This window comes from Aedes aegypti, chromosome 3, assembly GCF_002204515.2.
Source record: "Aedes aegypti strain LVP_AGWG chromosome 3, AaegL5.0 Primary Assembly, whole genome shotgun sequence".
NCBI classification, from domain to species: Eukaryota; Metazoa; Arthropoda; class Insecta; order Diptera; family Culicidae; genus Aedes; species Aedes aegypti.
In genome coordinates, this window is record NC_035109.1 from 220,675,852 (window position 1) to 220,688,920 (window position 13,069).

General features: G+C 39.4%; 1 protein-coding gene across 1 annotated transcript in view; it reads right to left on the reverse strand.

Annotated features, from left to right (window-relative positions):
• The window catches only part of LOC5578188 (neuropeptide CCHamide-1 receptor), a 196,955-nt gene that overhangs the window by 152,783 nt on the left and 31,103 nt on the right, over positions 1-13,069 (reverse strand). Inside the window, exon 2 of the mRNA XM_021851237.1 lies at positions 12,935-12,979. The gene's annotated coding sequence lies outside the window, so the exon portion shown is untranslated. The remainder of the gene's footprint in view (positions 1-12,934; positions 12,980-13,069) is intronic.

The window sequence follows — 13,069 nt, forward strand, 5'->3', positions numbered from 1 at the left end:
TCTAATATTTTTGCGAATATTCGGAAGAATCTTTTTCATTTACGTAAAATTTTATAATACTTAGCTTACCACATCCCATTCCTCCCAATTTATCTCGAGAAATCTTTAATATTTTTTTGAGTTATCCTCAATGATTTTTGTTTGAGAGAAACAGGGGAGAATTTCTTTTAGAACTCCTGAAACTTGGATGAACTAGAAGTTAAGAAAATGTCCTGGTGGGGTTAGTAGTGAATTACCGTAAAATCGGGTGTAATTGATCAGAAGGGTGAAATTGATCACCGTATCACACGATTTTATTTATTCGCAATGGAGCACAAATATCAATGTAAGCTGGAGTAAGTGAACGTTGTTTGTCGTAACTATTGTCGAATTGTGTGTTGTGAAGTTTTTTGCGTTAGAGAATGTTTATTACTATGAAAATAATGTAAAATTTCAAAATCAAACACGGTGAAGTATTGACAAACACCTATGAACTTCTATTTCTAAGCAAGGATTTGAACATGGTATAATCCTGAAATTTTGTGAGGATGCTTGAGATATATCCCCAAACCAGATTTTATCACCAAAACTCGTACCAATTAGCTCAGATGGTTGAAATAATTGAATTTCTGTTAGATATCATTGAATTCCTTAGGAAATTGCATACATTTAGGCGTTTTCCGTGTAATTCTTGAAATTGAACTATTCGTTATTTATATAAATATTGCATGGTTAAGAATTTGACAAGCATATTCGGATTCAGGGAGCTCAAATTTATCATGTAGAGTTGTTTTGAAAACTAACAATAATGGCATTGTCAAGTGATCAATTTCACCTCGAAATGAGATCTGCTGATTTTTTTTATTTTAGATATATTTTTTAACACTAAAAGGACGTTTGTTAGAAAATTTCGGTACATGAGTCGATGAGGCTCACCTTCGTACTTGTTTTCCTGCATTTAGTTGTTTTGCTTTTTTAACATTATAGAAAACAGACTAGAAAAAACGTGAAAAATGATTAATTTCACCCGAAATTACGGTACCGTAAAACGGGGTAACTTTGATAATGCGGGTAACTTTGATAGTGCGAGACCCACAACATATTAAACGAAATAACGAAGTTTCTGTTAATCAGTTAAGCAAAACAAATGCAAAAGTAAAGAGTATTAGTATGACACTTCATGTTAAAGCTGTTTTCATTGGAATCAAGTGCATTTTAGGCTTTTTATACGAATATTAAAAATTGACACAATTTTAGCATTTTCGAAACGCTTACAAACAATCTGTTCAACGATCACTATTTGATGTAGTTTTGAATAGTTGGCCACTGATCTTTGACAGCCTAGCTATCATAGAACTTGAATACGGTCTCAAATCTCTTAGCGAATAGCATTTTCACAAACTGGAACCATTTTTGTAATCTAAGTCATAAATTTCCATATAACGTTAAACGCCTAGAGGTATGCAATGCCCTACAAATGTTCGTTATTCAGTCAATTTTGTTCGATTCATACTCCATTATCAAAGTTACCCCAAAACAGAAAACCAACTTTCGATTATATGAAAAATTATATATCCATTCAAAATAAATCTTTTGGAAAACTATCAACTGCAATCGATAGCTAGGATGCCAGTACTTGTTTTAAAAATATAAATTATTATTATTTGAAACAGCATGCATAAATATTCAAGTTTTCTTCGAAAAAAACTATCAAAGTTACCCCGTTTTACGGTACCGTAAAACGGGGTAACTTTGATAGTTTTTTCGAAGAAAACTTGAATATTTATGCATGCTGTTTAAAAGAATTTTAATTCATATTTTTAAAACAAGTACTGGTATCCTAATTATCGATTCCAGTTGATGGATTTCCAAAAGATTTATTCTTAATGGATATATAATTTTTCATATAATCGAAAGTCGGTTTTCTGTTTTGGGGTAACTTTGATAATGGAGTATAAATCGAACAAGATTGAATGAATTACGGAACATTTATAGGGCGTTGTATATCTTTAGGCGTTTAACGCTTTATGGAAATTTCTGACTTAGATTACAAAAATGGTCCCAGTTTGTAAAAATAGTATTCGCTAAGAGTTTTGAGACCGAATTTGAGTTCTACTATAACTAGGCTATCCAGTATAAGTGACGAATTCATTATGACTTCATCAAATAGTGATCGTAGAACAGATTGTTTGAGAGCATTTCAAAATTGCTAAAATCTTATAAATTTTCCATATTTGCATATAAATCCTCAAATGTACTTGATTCCAACGGAAATAGCTTTAAAATGAAGTGTCATACTAATACTCTTTACTTTTTCATTCGTTTTGCTTACCAGATTAACATGATCTTTGTTATTTCGTTTAGTATGTTGAGAGTCTCGCATTATCAAAGTTACCCGCATTATCAAAGTTACCCCGTTTTACGGTACCGTAAAACGGGGTAACTTTGATAGTTTTTTCGAAGCAAACTTGAATATTTATGCATGCTGTTTCAAAGAATTATAATTTATATTTTTAAAACAAGTACTGGCATCCTAGCTATCGATTGCAGTTGATAGATTGCCAAAAGATTTATTCTGAATGGATATATAATTTTTCATATAATCGAAAGTCGGTTTTCTGTTTTTTAGACGGGGTTGGTGGTCTGATGGCTACCGCTTCTGCTTCATATGCAGAAGGTCATGGGTTCAATCCCAGGCCCGTCCCTTTCCTCGTACTTTGTAGTTGTATATCTCTCACTTGCTTCTATCTTCCATTCTAAATATATCACACTCAAACTATTCGTTCATAGCAAACGCTAGAACCAGAGACGGACAAGAAACCGTTTCCCTAACGCTTCCTACTTCCACGCGCACGTCTTTCTTACGCCTGATATATAGGCAGTCTGCTAACCACAAAAGCAAACCTCTCTGCCATGCCTTTCCCCCAATCCATACACTCCCGCATGAACTGACGTGGATGCAGTGGAATATACGGTCTACGTGGGAGTCAGTTCAATGCATCATCAATTCCTCCCCCTTCCCCTCATTGGTCTGCATTCTGACGTGGCAGGTGCCATTGTTGTCTAAAAATAGAAGATCACCAGCACTTATACACTGAGGATGCCTGTTAGTCCCAAGCAGTCATTCGGTTGGTTCCTTGTGTAAGTGCAGCTGATCTGGCGATACTGGAGTGCATCCACGGGCGGCCAATCAAGCTCAAGCTCAAGCTCAAGCTCAATCGAAAGTCGGTTTTCTGTTTTGGGGTAACTTTGATAATGGAGTATGAATCGAACAAAATTAAATGAATTACGGACATTTGTAGGGCATTGCATAGCTCTAGGCGTTTATCGTTATATGGAAATTTCTGACTTAGATTACAAAAATGGTCCCAGTTTGTGAAAATGCTTTTCGCTAAGAAATTTGAGACCGTATTCAAGTTATATGATAACTAGGCTGTCAAAGATAAGTGGCCAACTATTCAAAACTACATCAAATAGTGATCGTAGAACAGATTGTTTGTAAGCGTTTCGAAAATGCTAAAATTGTGTCAATTTTTAAAATCCGTTTAAAAAGCCTCAAATGTTCTCGATTCAAATGAAAATAGCTCTTACATGAAGTGTCATACTAATATTTTTCAGTTTTGCATTCGTTTTGCTTAACCGATTAACAGAAATAATGATATTTCGTTTAGTATGTGGTGGGTTACGCACTATCAAAGTTACCCGAATTATCAAAGATACCCCGTTTTACGGTACCTGGAAAATTGCCAGCAACCTTCAGGATTGTTTTCATTTTTTTGTTTTCCTTGATTGTTCTTAGTTTTGAGTTAATTAAGTAGTAATTACTAGTAAAATCCGAGAAACAAATTCTGAATGAGTTTTTGCAGTAATACTGGAAATTAATCCATCTTATTAAGCAGGATAATTGAAAAGCATTTTTGAAGGAAGCCTGTAATTACTTCCTGGAAATATTGCTATTTATTTTTATTTATATGTGAACGAATTATACAGTCAACTAATAGAACAGTCTATAAATTTAAAGTCCAATAATTTAAAATTTGAATCTTCAATTTCAAGTTATATGGATTTTTCTTATTGGATGTTTTTGTTAAAACGTCTTCGGGTTCTTTCAAAAACATTGCCAAACATTCCTTCAGATTTTCTCGAAGAATTGATTCCAGAAATATCCCTATGGTTTCCTCTACAAATACATTCCATTTTTTATTAAGGTACTCCAACAAAAATTGAAACGACAAAATGCTTTTAGAGATTGTTTATAAAATTATTATAGTGGGCACAATGGCACCTAGAATTTAACTCAGAAGGAACTGGTACATATCATATTGAAAAATTCTTACGCAATGATACGCCGGATAAAATTTCATGATTTTTATTCAAATATTCGAGATAATTCTAGAAGACACACAGTTAGGACCTGCAAGCGCTAGGAGTTTTTGAACGACGTGTGCTTAGGACGATCTTCGGCAGAGTATGTGAGAACAGCGTATGGAGGAGAAGGATGAACCACTTGCGCAACTCTACGGTGAACCCAGTATCCAGAAGGTCGCCAAAGCTGGAAGGGTACGATGGGCGGGACACGTTGTGAGAATGCCGTACAAAAATTCCGCAAAAATGGTGTTCACCTCAAACCCGGCCTGTACAAGACGAAGGGGAGCGCAACGAGCTAGGTGGTTTGACCAAATGGAGCAGGATCTTGGAAGTGTGGGGCGATCGAGAAACTGGAGGATAGCAGCCATGGACTGAGTTAATTGGCGTAACATTGTGGCGCAGGTCATGCCTTGAAGGACGTAGAGCCAGCAAAAGTAAAAGTAAGTAATTCTCTGATGAAATTTCTGGAGAAATTAGTGATGGAATTTCTGAAAGAATTACAATAGGAATTCTTGGAAAAATTTCCGAACTTCTATGTAAATCCCTTGTGGCTTTGTAAAAATAGTTGTGTAGTTGTAAAAATCCTTAAAGTATTTTCTGTAGCGATTTTGCTGAAACTACCTCAAAGAGAATTGCTGGAGAAAACTTTTGAGGAATCCATTACGGAATTCGAGAAGTAATTACTTGTAGATTCCCAGGAGAAATTACAGGTGGGATCCCTACAGCAATTCCTAGAGAAATCTCTGAAGAAATCCATGGATGTATCTCTACAAGAACCACTCTAGATATTTTTTTTAACGATTGCTTGGAGAAGTCTCTGGAAGCATTTCTGAAGGAATCTCTGGAGAAGCATAATGAAAAATCGGGAGAATTTCTGGAGGAATCCCTGAAAAAATCCCTGAAAAAGTTCATGGAGGGATTCTAAAAAATATTCCAGGAGGAATCTCATTAAAAATATTACCGAAGGGTTCTATGGAGATATCACTGGAGGTACATAGTCCTTTTGCTACTCTTTAAGAAACTTGTTTTCACATTTTCTGACAACCCTGCTGTGTTTGAAACTGTGTATTCCAACGTGCTATCTTTTTTTCATCATTTTGTGATCAAAAACAACAACCGCTATTGCTCCTCGCCACTTAACATCGCCCACAACCGACCAATTTATCACCGCACGAATTAGCTGAAGCACTCAGTCAGGTAGGATCAGTGGATTTTGCATAATTCCGAGTCGGCTAGAGTGTGGTCCGAGAAAATCGCCCCCGCCATTGCTCCCCAAAAATCTCCCACCTCGCCGCTCTCCACCTGCACTGCACCTCCCAGCTACGTGCGCAGTGCCGCCCGTCAAATCAAAACAAACACCCATTGCTCCCGCTGTGTCACCCGCAATTGCAGTAAAAATCGCAACAAATTCACCAACCTGTATCAGTCGAGCCAATATACTTTACCGACTCCTGCTTGTCTTATCGATCCACAATCCGAAAATCCCGCCAAAGTTGCATCGAGGTCCTAAAACGCATCAATTTTCCACATCGCTTCAATTTCATCATCGTCCGCTCCACCGACGTTCAACATTACAAAGGTAAACAAACATATCACCGACAAGTTTGTGAGTAGAGCGGAATAAGCCATTTTACGAGACGGTTCGGAACAGCTGATCGCCGCAACCGCGTCAATTGACAGGAGACCTGGGATTAAATCCAGCGTGATTTTCAATAACGCCTCATCTTACCAAACGAGGACATGGAGAAAATGACAAAAATGAGATCCAAAAATGTTCGTTACTGCAACATTACACCTAGTTATTGTATCAGCTACCTCTTTGTTACCCATATTGCACATAAAAAAGCACTTTTCTGATCAGAAATATTTTAATAATTTTTCTCCATTTAAGTTTTCGCCTGGATGAAAAGCTACGCTAGAAATGCGCACAGTCATCAACCATCATCATCGCGAAAACTGACGCCAATGATTGAAAAATCCCAGGTCTCCTGTCATTTGACCAGGCTTCGTAAAATGGCTTATAAGCCATTTACGGATATTTGGATCTCATTTTTGTCATTTTCTCCATGTCCTCGTTTGGTAAGATGAGGCGTTATTGAAAATCACGCTGGATTTAATCCCAGGTCTCCTGTCAATTGACGCGGTTGCGGCGATCAGCTGTTCCGAACCGTCTCGTAAAATGGCTTATAGAGAAAGAGAAGAGATATTCTCATCTGTTCTCATCTGTCAACGCCAGTGTTGCCAGTTCGTTGGCACATCGATCTACTTGTCGGTGTAACGCTTGAGTGACGCCTTGCGACTGACCGTTGATTTGATTAGACCGTTAGGAGCAACGATGGAAATCTGCAACAGCTGTGCTTATAGTTCCTAGAGGAAAACCTGCATCGATGCTCTCATTTGTGTCCTTCAAGATTGGAGTTCCTCATGATCATAAAGAAAAAGCGATGGATCCCGCGACCTGGCCCCAAGGAATACAGTTCCGCGAATTTGTTGATCACGACTCGAACGTTCGACATTTTTGGAAGCCCCCGCAGCGCTTCGATCCGGGAGCATCTTCTTCGAGCCAGGCCCTGACCAGTCAAGCAATGTCAACGCAGTCGTCCATCACGTTGATCTAGAAAGCTGCCCATCGTACCCATCCAGTTGAAATACCTCATACTGTATTATCAAAACGTAAGAGGCATCCGAACTAAAACGCGTGAACTATTTTTAAACTTATCGTCCTCCGATTATGACATCATAGTACTCACTGAAACGTGGCTGCGTCCAGACATCTCGAATGCAGAACTGGCTTCGAACTACATTATATTTCGTTGTGATCGAAGCTTAGCCACCAGCGACCTTAGTAGAGGCGGCGGAGTTCTAATTGCAGTGAAAGCATCACTGAATTGTATGTTAGTTGATCTAGAACACTGGGACAATCTCGAGCAATCGATTGTATGTGTAAAGCTGCAGAAGTCGTCAATTTTCATCTGCGGAATCTATCTTCGTCCCAACTCGCAACCTGTATTGTACTCATCGCACTCTGCAGCAATCCAACAGCTCAGTGAACGGATCGCGCGGTTTGATTCGATCGTCGTCGTTGGAGATTATAACCTCCCTCAACTAATCTGGCAGACTGATGATGACATCAATGGACTACTTCCTTCCAACGCCTCATCCGAACAAGAAGTCAACCTGGTTGAAACAATGGTTGCTTCTGGATTTCAGCAAATCAACAACATTGTTAACTCAAATGGACGCCTTCTGGATCTCGCTTTCGTGAATGACAACAACGACGTTGAGCTACTTGAGCCTCCGACTCCTCTCCCCAGAATGGACAACCATCACAAGCCGTTTGTTCTCCGCATTGACGTTAACGATAGCTGCACGCAAGTAGGTGATTCAAATCACGCCGACGATTTTGACTTTCGATATTGTAATTTCGACGAGCTGAAAAGCGCTATCGCTACCGTCGAATGGGCTACACTGTTCATTGGTAAGGACACGGACGAAACGGTATGTACTTTTTATGAAGTTCTGCATCGCATTCTGGACGAGCACGTTCCGCGTAAACGACGAAGACGTACACATCCTTTCAAACATCCATGGTGGACATCCGAGCTGCAGCACCTTCGTAATATTGTTCGTAAATCTCGAAGGCGTTATTTTCAGTCACGAACTGTTGAGAACCGTGACAAGCTTCGTCTCCTAGAAGCCAGCTATATCAACTGTCAAACAGCCTCGTTCCGACGCTACGTTGCTCGCATGGAAACGACTGCAAAGGAAGATCCCTCCGCCTTCTGGACCTTCATACGGAATCGCAAACGTGTGAACAAATTCCCAGCTGAAATGGCTTTTCAAGACACCGTCGCTAACTCCCCCGAAGGTATTGCTAATTTGTTTGCAGACTTTCTCGAAAACGTACACTGCACAAACCCGCCGACGTTCTCGCCGGACAGTCTCAGGAATTGTCCCACTTTCGATCTAAACCTCGAGCCTTTTGACGTTGCTCAGCAGGATGTATTATCTGCCTTGCAAAAATTGGACACCAGTAAAGGCCCCGGTACCGACAATCTTCCGCCGTTACTCTTCAAGGAATGTGCCGATTCTTTCCAAATTCCATTGACAATCATTTTCAACAAGTCGCTCCAAAGCAGAACTTTTCCGATGATTTGGAAGACAGCCTCAGTCATCCCGATTTTTAAGGCAGGCTCTACTCGTGGTGTTGAAAATTATCGAGCAATTTCAATTCTGTGCTGTCTGGCGAAAATTTTCGAAGAACTGGTTCATAATGTCATGTACACTGCATCTCAACCGCTGATATCTCAATTCCAACACGGATTTGTTAAAAAGCGGTCAACGACAACGAATCTCATGACGTTTACGAGTTTCCTCTCGACGGAAATTGAAAATAAGCACCAAGTTGATGCCATATACTTTGACTTTTCCAAAGCATTCGACAAGGTACCCCATGATCTCGCCATTTCTAAGTTCAGACACTTGGGCTTTCCAAATTGAATAGCTGATTGGCTGCGGTCATATCTGACAAACCGAAAGGCATTTGTTAACATCAATGGCACATATTCTCGCGTCATCTCTGCAACGTCTGGTGTGCCGCAGGGAAGTGTGCTTGGGCCTCTGATTTTCGTTTTGTTCATAAACGATCTGTGCTTTCGTCTGAAATACGGAAAGCTGTTTTATGCCGACGACCTAAAAATTTATAGAACCATCGCATCTCACCTGGACTGCTGCGCTCTTCAAGCTGATGTTAATGAACTTGAATTGTGGTGCCAGGAGAACGGAATGGAGCTCAATATAAAAAAAATGTAAATCCATCGCTTTCTCCCGTCGACAATCACGCACCGAATTCGATTATAAGATCGGATCGGAACCGCTTGAACGCGTGGAATCAATTCGTGATCTTGGAGTAATCATCGATACAAAAGTGCGTTTCAACGATCATATCTCTGTAATTAATGCTAAGGCGTTCGCGGCCCTTGGGTTCGTACGTCGCAGTACAAACGATTTCAATAATATTTATGCGCTCAAATCGCTGTACTGCTCGTTAGTTCGCAGCATATTAGAGTACGCAGCATGTGTATGGGCACCGCATCACACCACTCAAATCGTCAGGCTGGAGAAAGTTCAACGAAGTTTTATTCGGTACGCCCTTCGACAGCTGCCTTGGTCAGATCCCGTCAACTTGCCGGATTACCCAGCACGATGTATGCTCATCAATCTGGAGATGTTGGACGCCAGACGTAACAACCTACAAAGGCTCTTCGTTTTTGATCTCATCATGGGAAATATCGATTGTCCTGCACTTCTGGAAGACGTTCAGTTCTACGCGCCGCTTCGTCAACTGAGGGAACGTGATTTGCTGCAGATAAGGCGTCACAATACTTCTTACGGATTCAACAATCCGTTGTCTAGATGTTTTCGTTTGTTCAATTGTGCGAGTGCGTTGTTTGATTTTAATGTGTCTAAGTATGTCTTTAAGAATAGGCTTAAGGATTTTTAGCTTAAGAAACAGTCTGTGGAATATAACAATTCGAGATAATAAATAAGATAATAAATAAATAAATAAATAAATAAACTTGTTGCGAAATCTCTACAGAAATCACTGTAGAAATTTTTGTTGAGGAATCCCTGGAATATCCCTTGGAAAAGTCCATAGAAGAATTCCTGGAGGAATTGCTGAAGGTACTCCTGGAGCCCTATTTGATCCGTTCTAAAAAAAATCTGGTTGCCATCAATACTTCTTCGTGAAGAATCTCTGGCGAAATCGTCTGTAGAGATTATCTTGGATAAATTTGTAGTAAATTCAAATTCAAAAAATCCTTGAGAAATTTCTAGAAGTGCCTTTGAAGAAATTCTCTTCCAACACCAATGTTTTCATTATCAATCTGACCAAAACGGCCAATTTACTTTACTTTCATATTAACGTTTTGTCTTCAATTCCTAACAGAGTCATATTCCGAACACCCTGTTTTTTTATGACGATTTGGTTTTTGTATAGCGATATGTCACCAAATTACCTGGAAATGGCAACCAATTGCAAATCAATTTAAACATATTCCAATTGATTTAAGACCTCGAAAGTAATGATGATTCTCTAGTTTGAGGTAAGTAAAACTAGCTCAGATAAATTTATTTGCAAAAATATTCATTTAAATACGATTTTTTCTTGCTGTTCGGAATTCGAATTCCACCGGAATCGCAGGACCGACCTCGGCACTCTACCGGCCAGCAACAGAATAAGGGGCCATGCACAAATTACGTAACGCTCCAAGGAGGGAGGAGATCAAACCAAGCGTGCCAAGCCTTACAAAATTTTCAAAGTACCCATACAAAAACGTGACATAGGAGGGGGGGCCGGGGTCAAAAAAGTTGAAATTTAGCGTGACATAATTTGTGTACCATCCCTTAGAACAACGCGTAACGCTAACGGTTTCGGGAGATATTCCTCCGTCGGGGAACTCTCCGTTGGACTAAGGCCTACACAGTTCGAACGAAACGTGTAAATTTCTGAGACATATTATGCACAAAATTGAAGCATGGAATATCATGGATATTTTCATGATATGTCATGTAAACTTCAGTTGTATGGAGCAGGATTCTGTGTGATTACATGACATATTACACATTTTTACATAATTTCAAACTTAAATTTACATGACGTCCTGTTTACATCGCATAAATGAAGTTTGCATGACGTGAAATATTCATTATTTTAAACTGTGTAGCTTCACCGTCGGAAACTACGCCGAGTAGTATGATCACGATGAATCGCCGGCTTTGGATTGTCGGGGCGCTTGCGTACCGGAAGTCAACCCTCAACCGGAATCGCAAGACCGCTCTCGGCATACAATCGGTCCGCCCGAAGAGCATGACGAGCAGCGCAGTAAAGTTCAGAGAACCAACAAGCACAGGAGCATCTACCTTAAAAATTCCCACATGGCCCAGGCGTGTGGCAAGCAACGAAATGTAAATGACGGAGAAGAGACAAATCGCACCCATAGCGAATAGACCCAGAGGTGACGAAATGGCGTAGAGGCATCAGCAAGTTCTCAGCCTCCTGAAGTAATAGCATGAGGTATTTCCGGGGGTCATCGGACTTGTAACCCAAGTCAAATAAAGGTGACGTGGTACAGAGTCGTTTCCTCCTTTATTTCTCAGTACCACACTCGAGGAGACGTACATCCGTATAGGCCATTGAGTAATAAGTTAAGTGAGAACCACAGAGCTTAAACTCCATTAGCATCGCAGATAGTCGAGGTAGGTTAAAGTTTCTAACTTTGCTAGAAGTGCAAAAATTCTTTATAAAAAAAAGGTACTCATGCAAAACTTTTTCGCATATGCACTGTTCTTTCATCGCTATTTTGAAAACTCTAGCACACCTGATGAAATAAACTCACAAAGTTGAAAAAACACATTATTCTATGTCTACGCAAAATTTAAAATACTGTTACCCAACGGATCAAAAGTTGTTTATGTGTGGATTTTTCAAATAAACACTGTTCCATTCATCCTAAAACCATTAATGTTACGACGACAATCAATAATCTATCGAACATTTAAGCAATAGTAAAAACTCCTACGAGAAGCCATTAAATTTACGACTCTAAAGCGTATTAAGTACTTCCTAGAAAAAAAAGAGACGCCATTTGACCTTTTCAAGGAAGTAACATTCAATATATTTTACAGTTCTCTCAGCGAGCCCAACCATTCAAATCATGATTGAATGGCTTTTCAGATGTTTTCAAATTGCAAGGTCATTAAATTTTTATCCCCAAAGCCACCCACACTTTTTATGTTGTGTGGCATGTTGGCAACATATTGATGCTGTCTGTTTGTCAATTGTGCGACAGATTTGCGACAATTATAAGCGGATTGAACGGCTGGGTGAGTTTAATATGTATTTTATTATTGCACATTGTTGATTTATAAGCTGGGCTCATTACTGTCACCAAAGCTCCATCCCCACAATTTATGAAGGTTCGCTCCCCTTCAGATTTCATCAGCATTCCGAAAGGCCTCACTTAATTAAGCAAGGATTTGTTTTGTTCGTACCCTTTAATTTCCCCTCTCAATCCTGCGCCCCTCTGGAATCAATGCACAGTAGCCCAAAGCTGGCCAAAAGTAAACAAAAAATGATGTTTGCAAATTCTTTCATTGAAACGGTCTAAAATTATCGGCTACTCTTAAATTAATTACGTTTTTACCAAATGTGCCTTTGAAATATCAATGGTTTTGGATTTTTGAACGATTTGAATAAGATTTGTACTTTTGACCAACATATGTATGTCGTGCAGCCACTGTGCAACGGTGCCCGATTTGTCTCAGATGTTAGCACTGAACCATAAAGCAGTGGTATCTTGACACATTGCTTTCCGCATCATCACAAGAGAAGGCATGTGAATCCATTCGGTTTGTTGGTTGGTTTGATTTGATTTCCATGAATCCCAGACCAGACCCTCCCGGGATAGAACATGACATCATGGCATTGCATTGGAGGCACTTTTTCGGCAGTTCGAATTGTGGTGTGGCCGTCTGGCATTATACAAGATTACTATCATTTTGGGAAACCACAAAAACAACTTACCTCGTTATGAATAGACATTTCTGGAAAGTTGTCCTTATATCGTATCTGTAAAGGAAAAAAATGTAAATGGTAAAAAACAATCGTTGTACAACTATATTTTTTTTCAGTGCGCATCGTACCTTCATGCGTATGTGC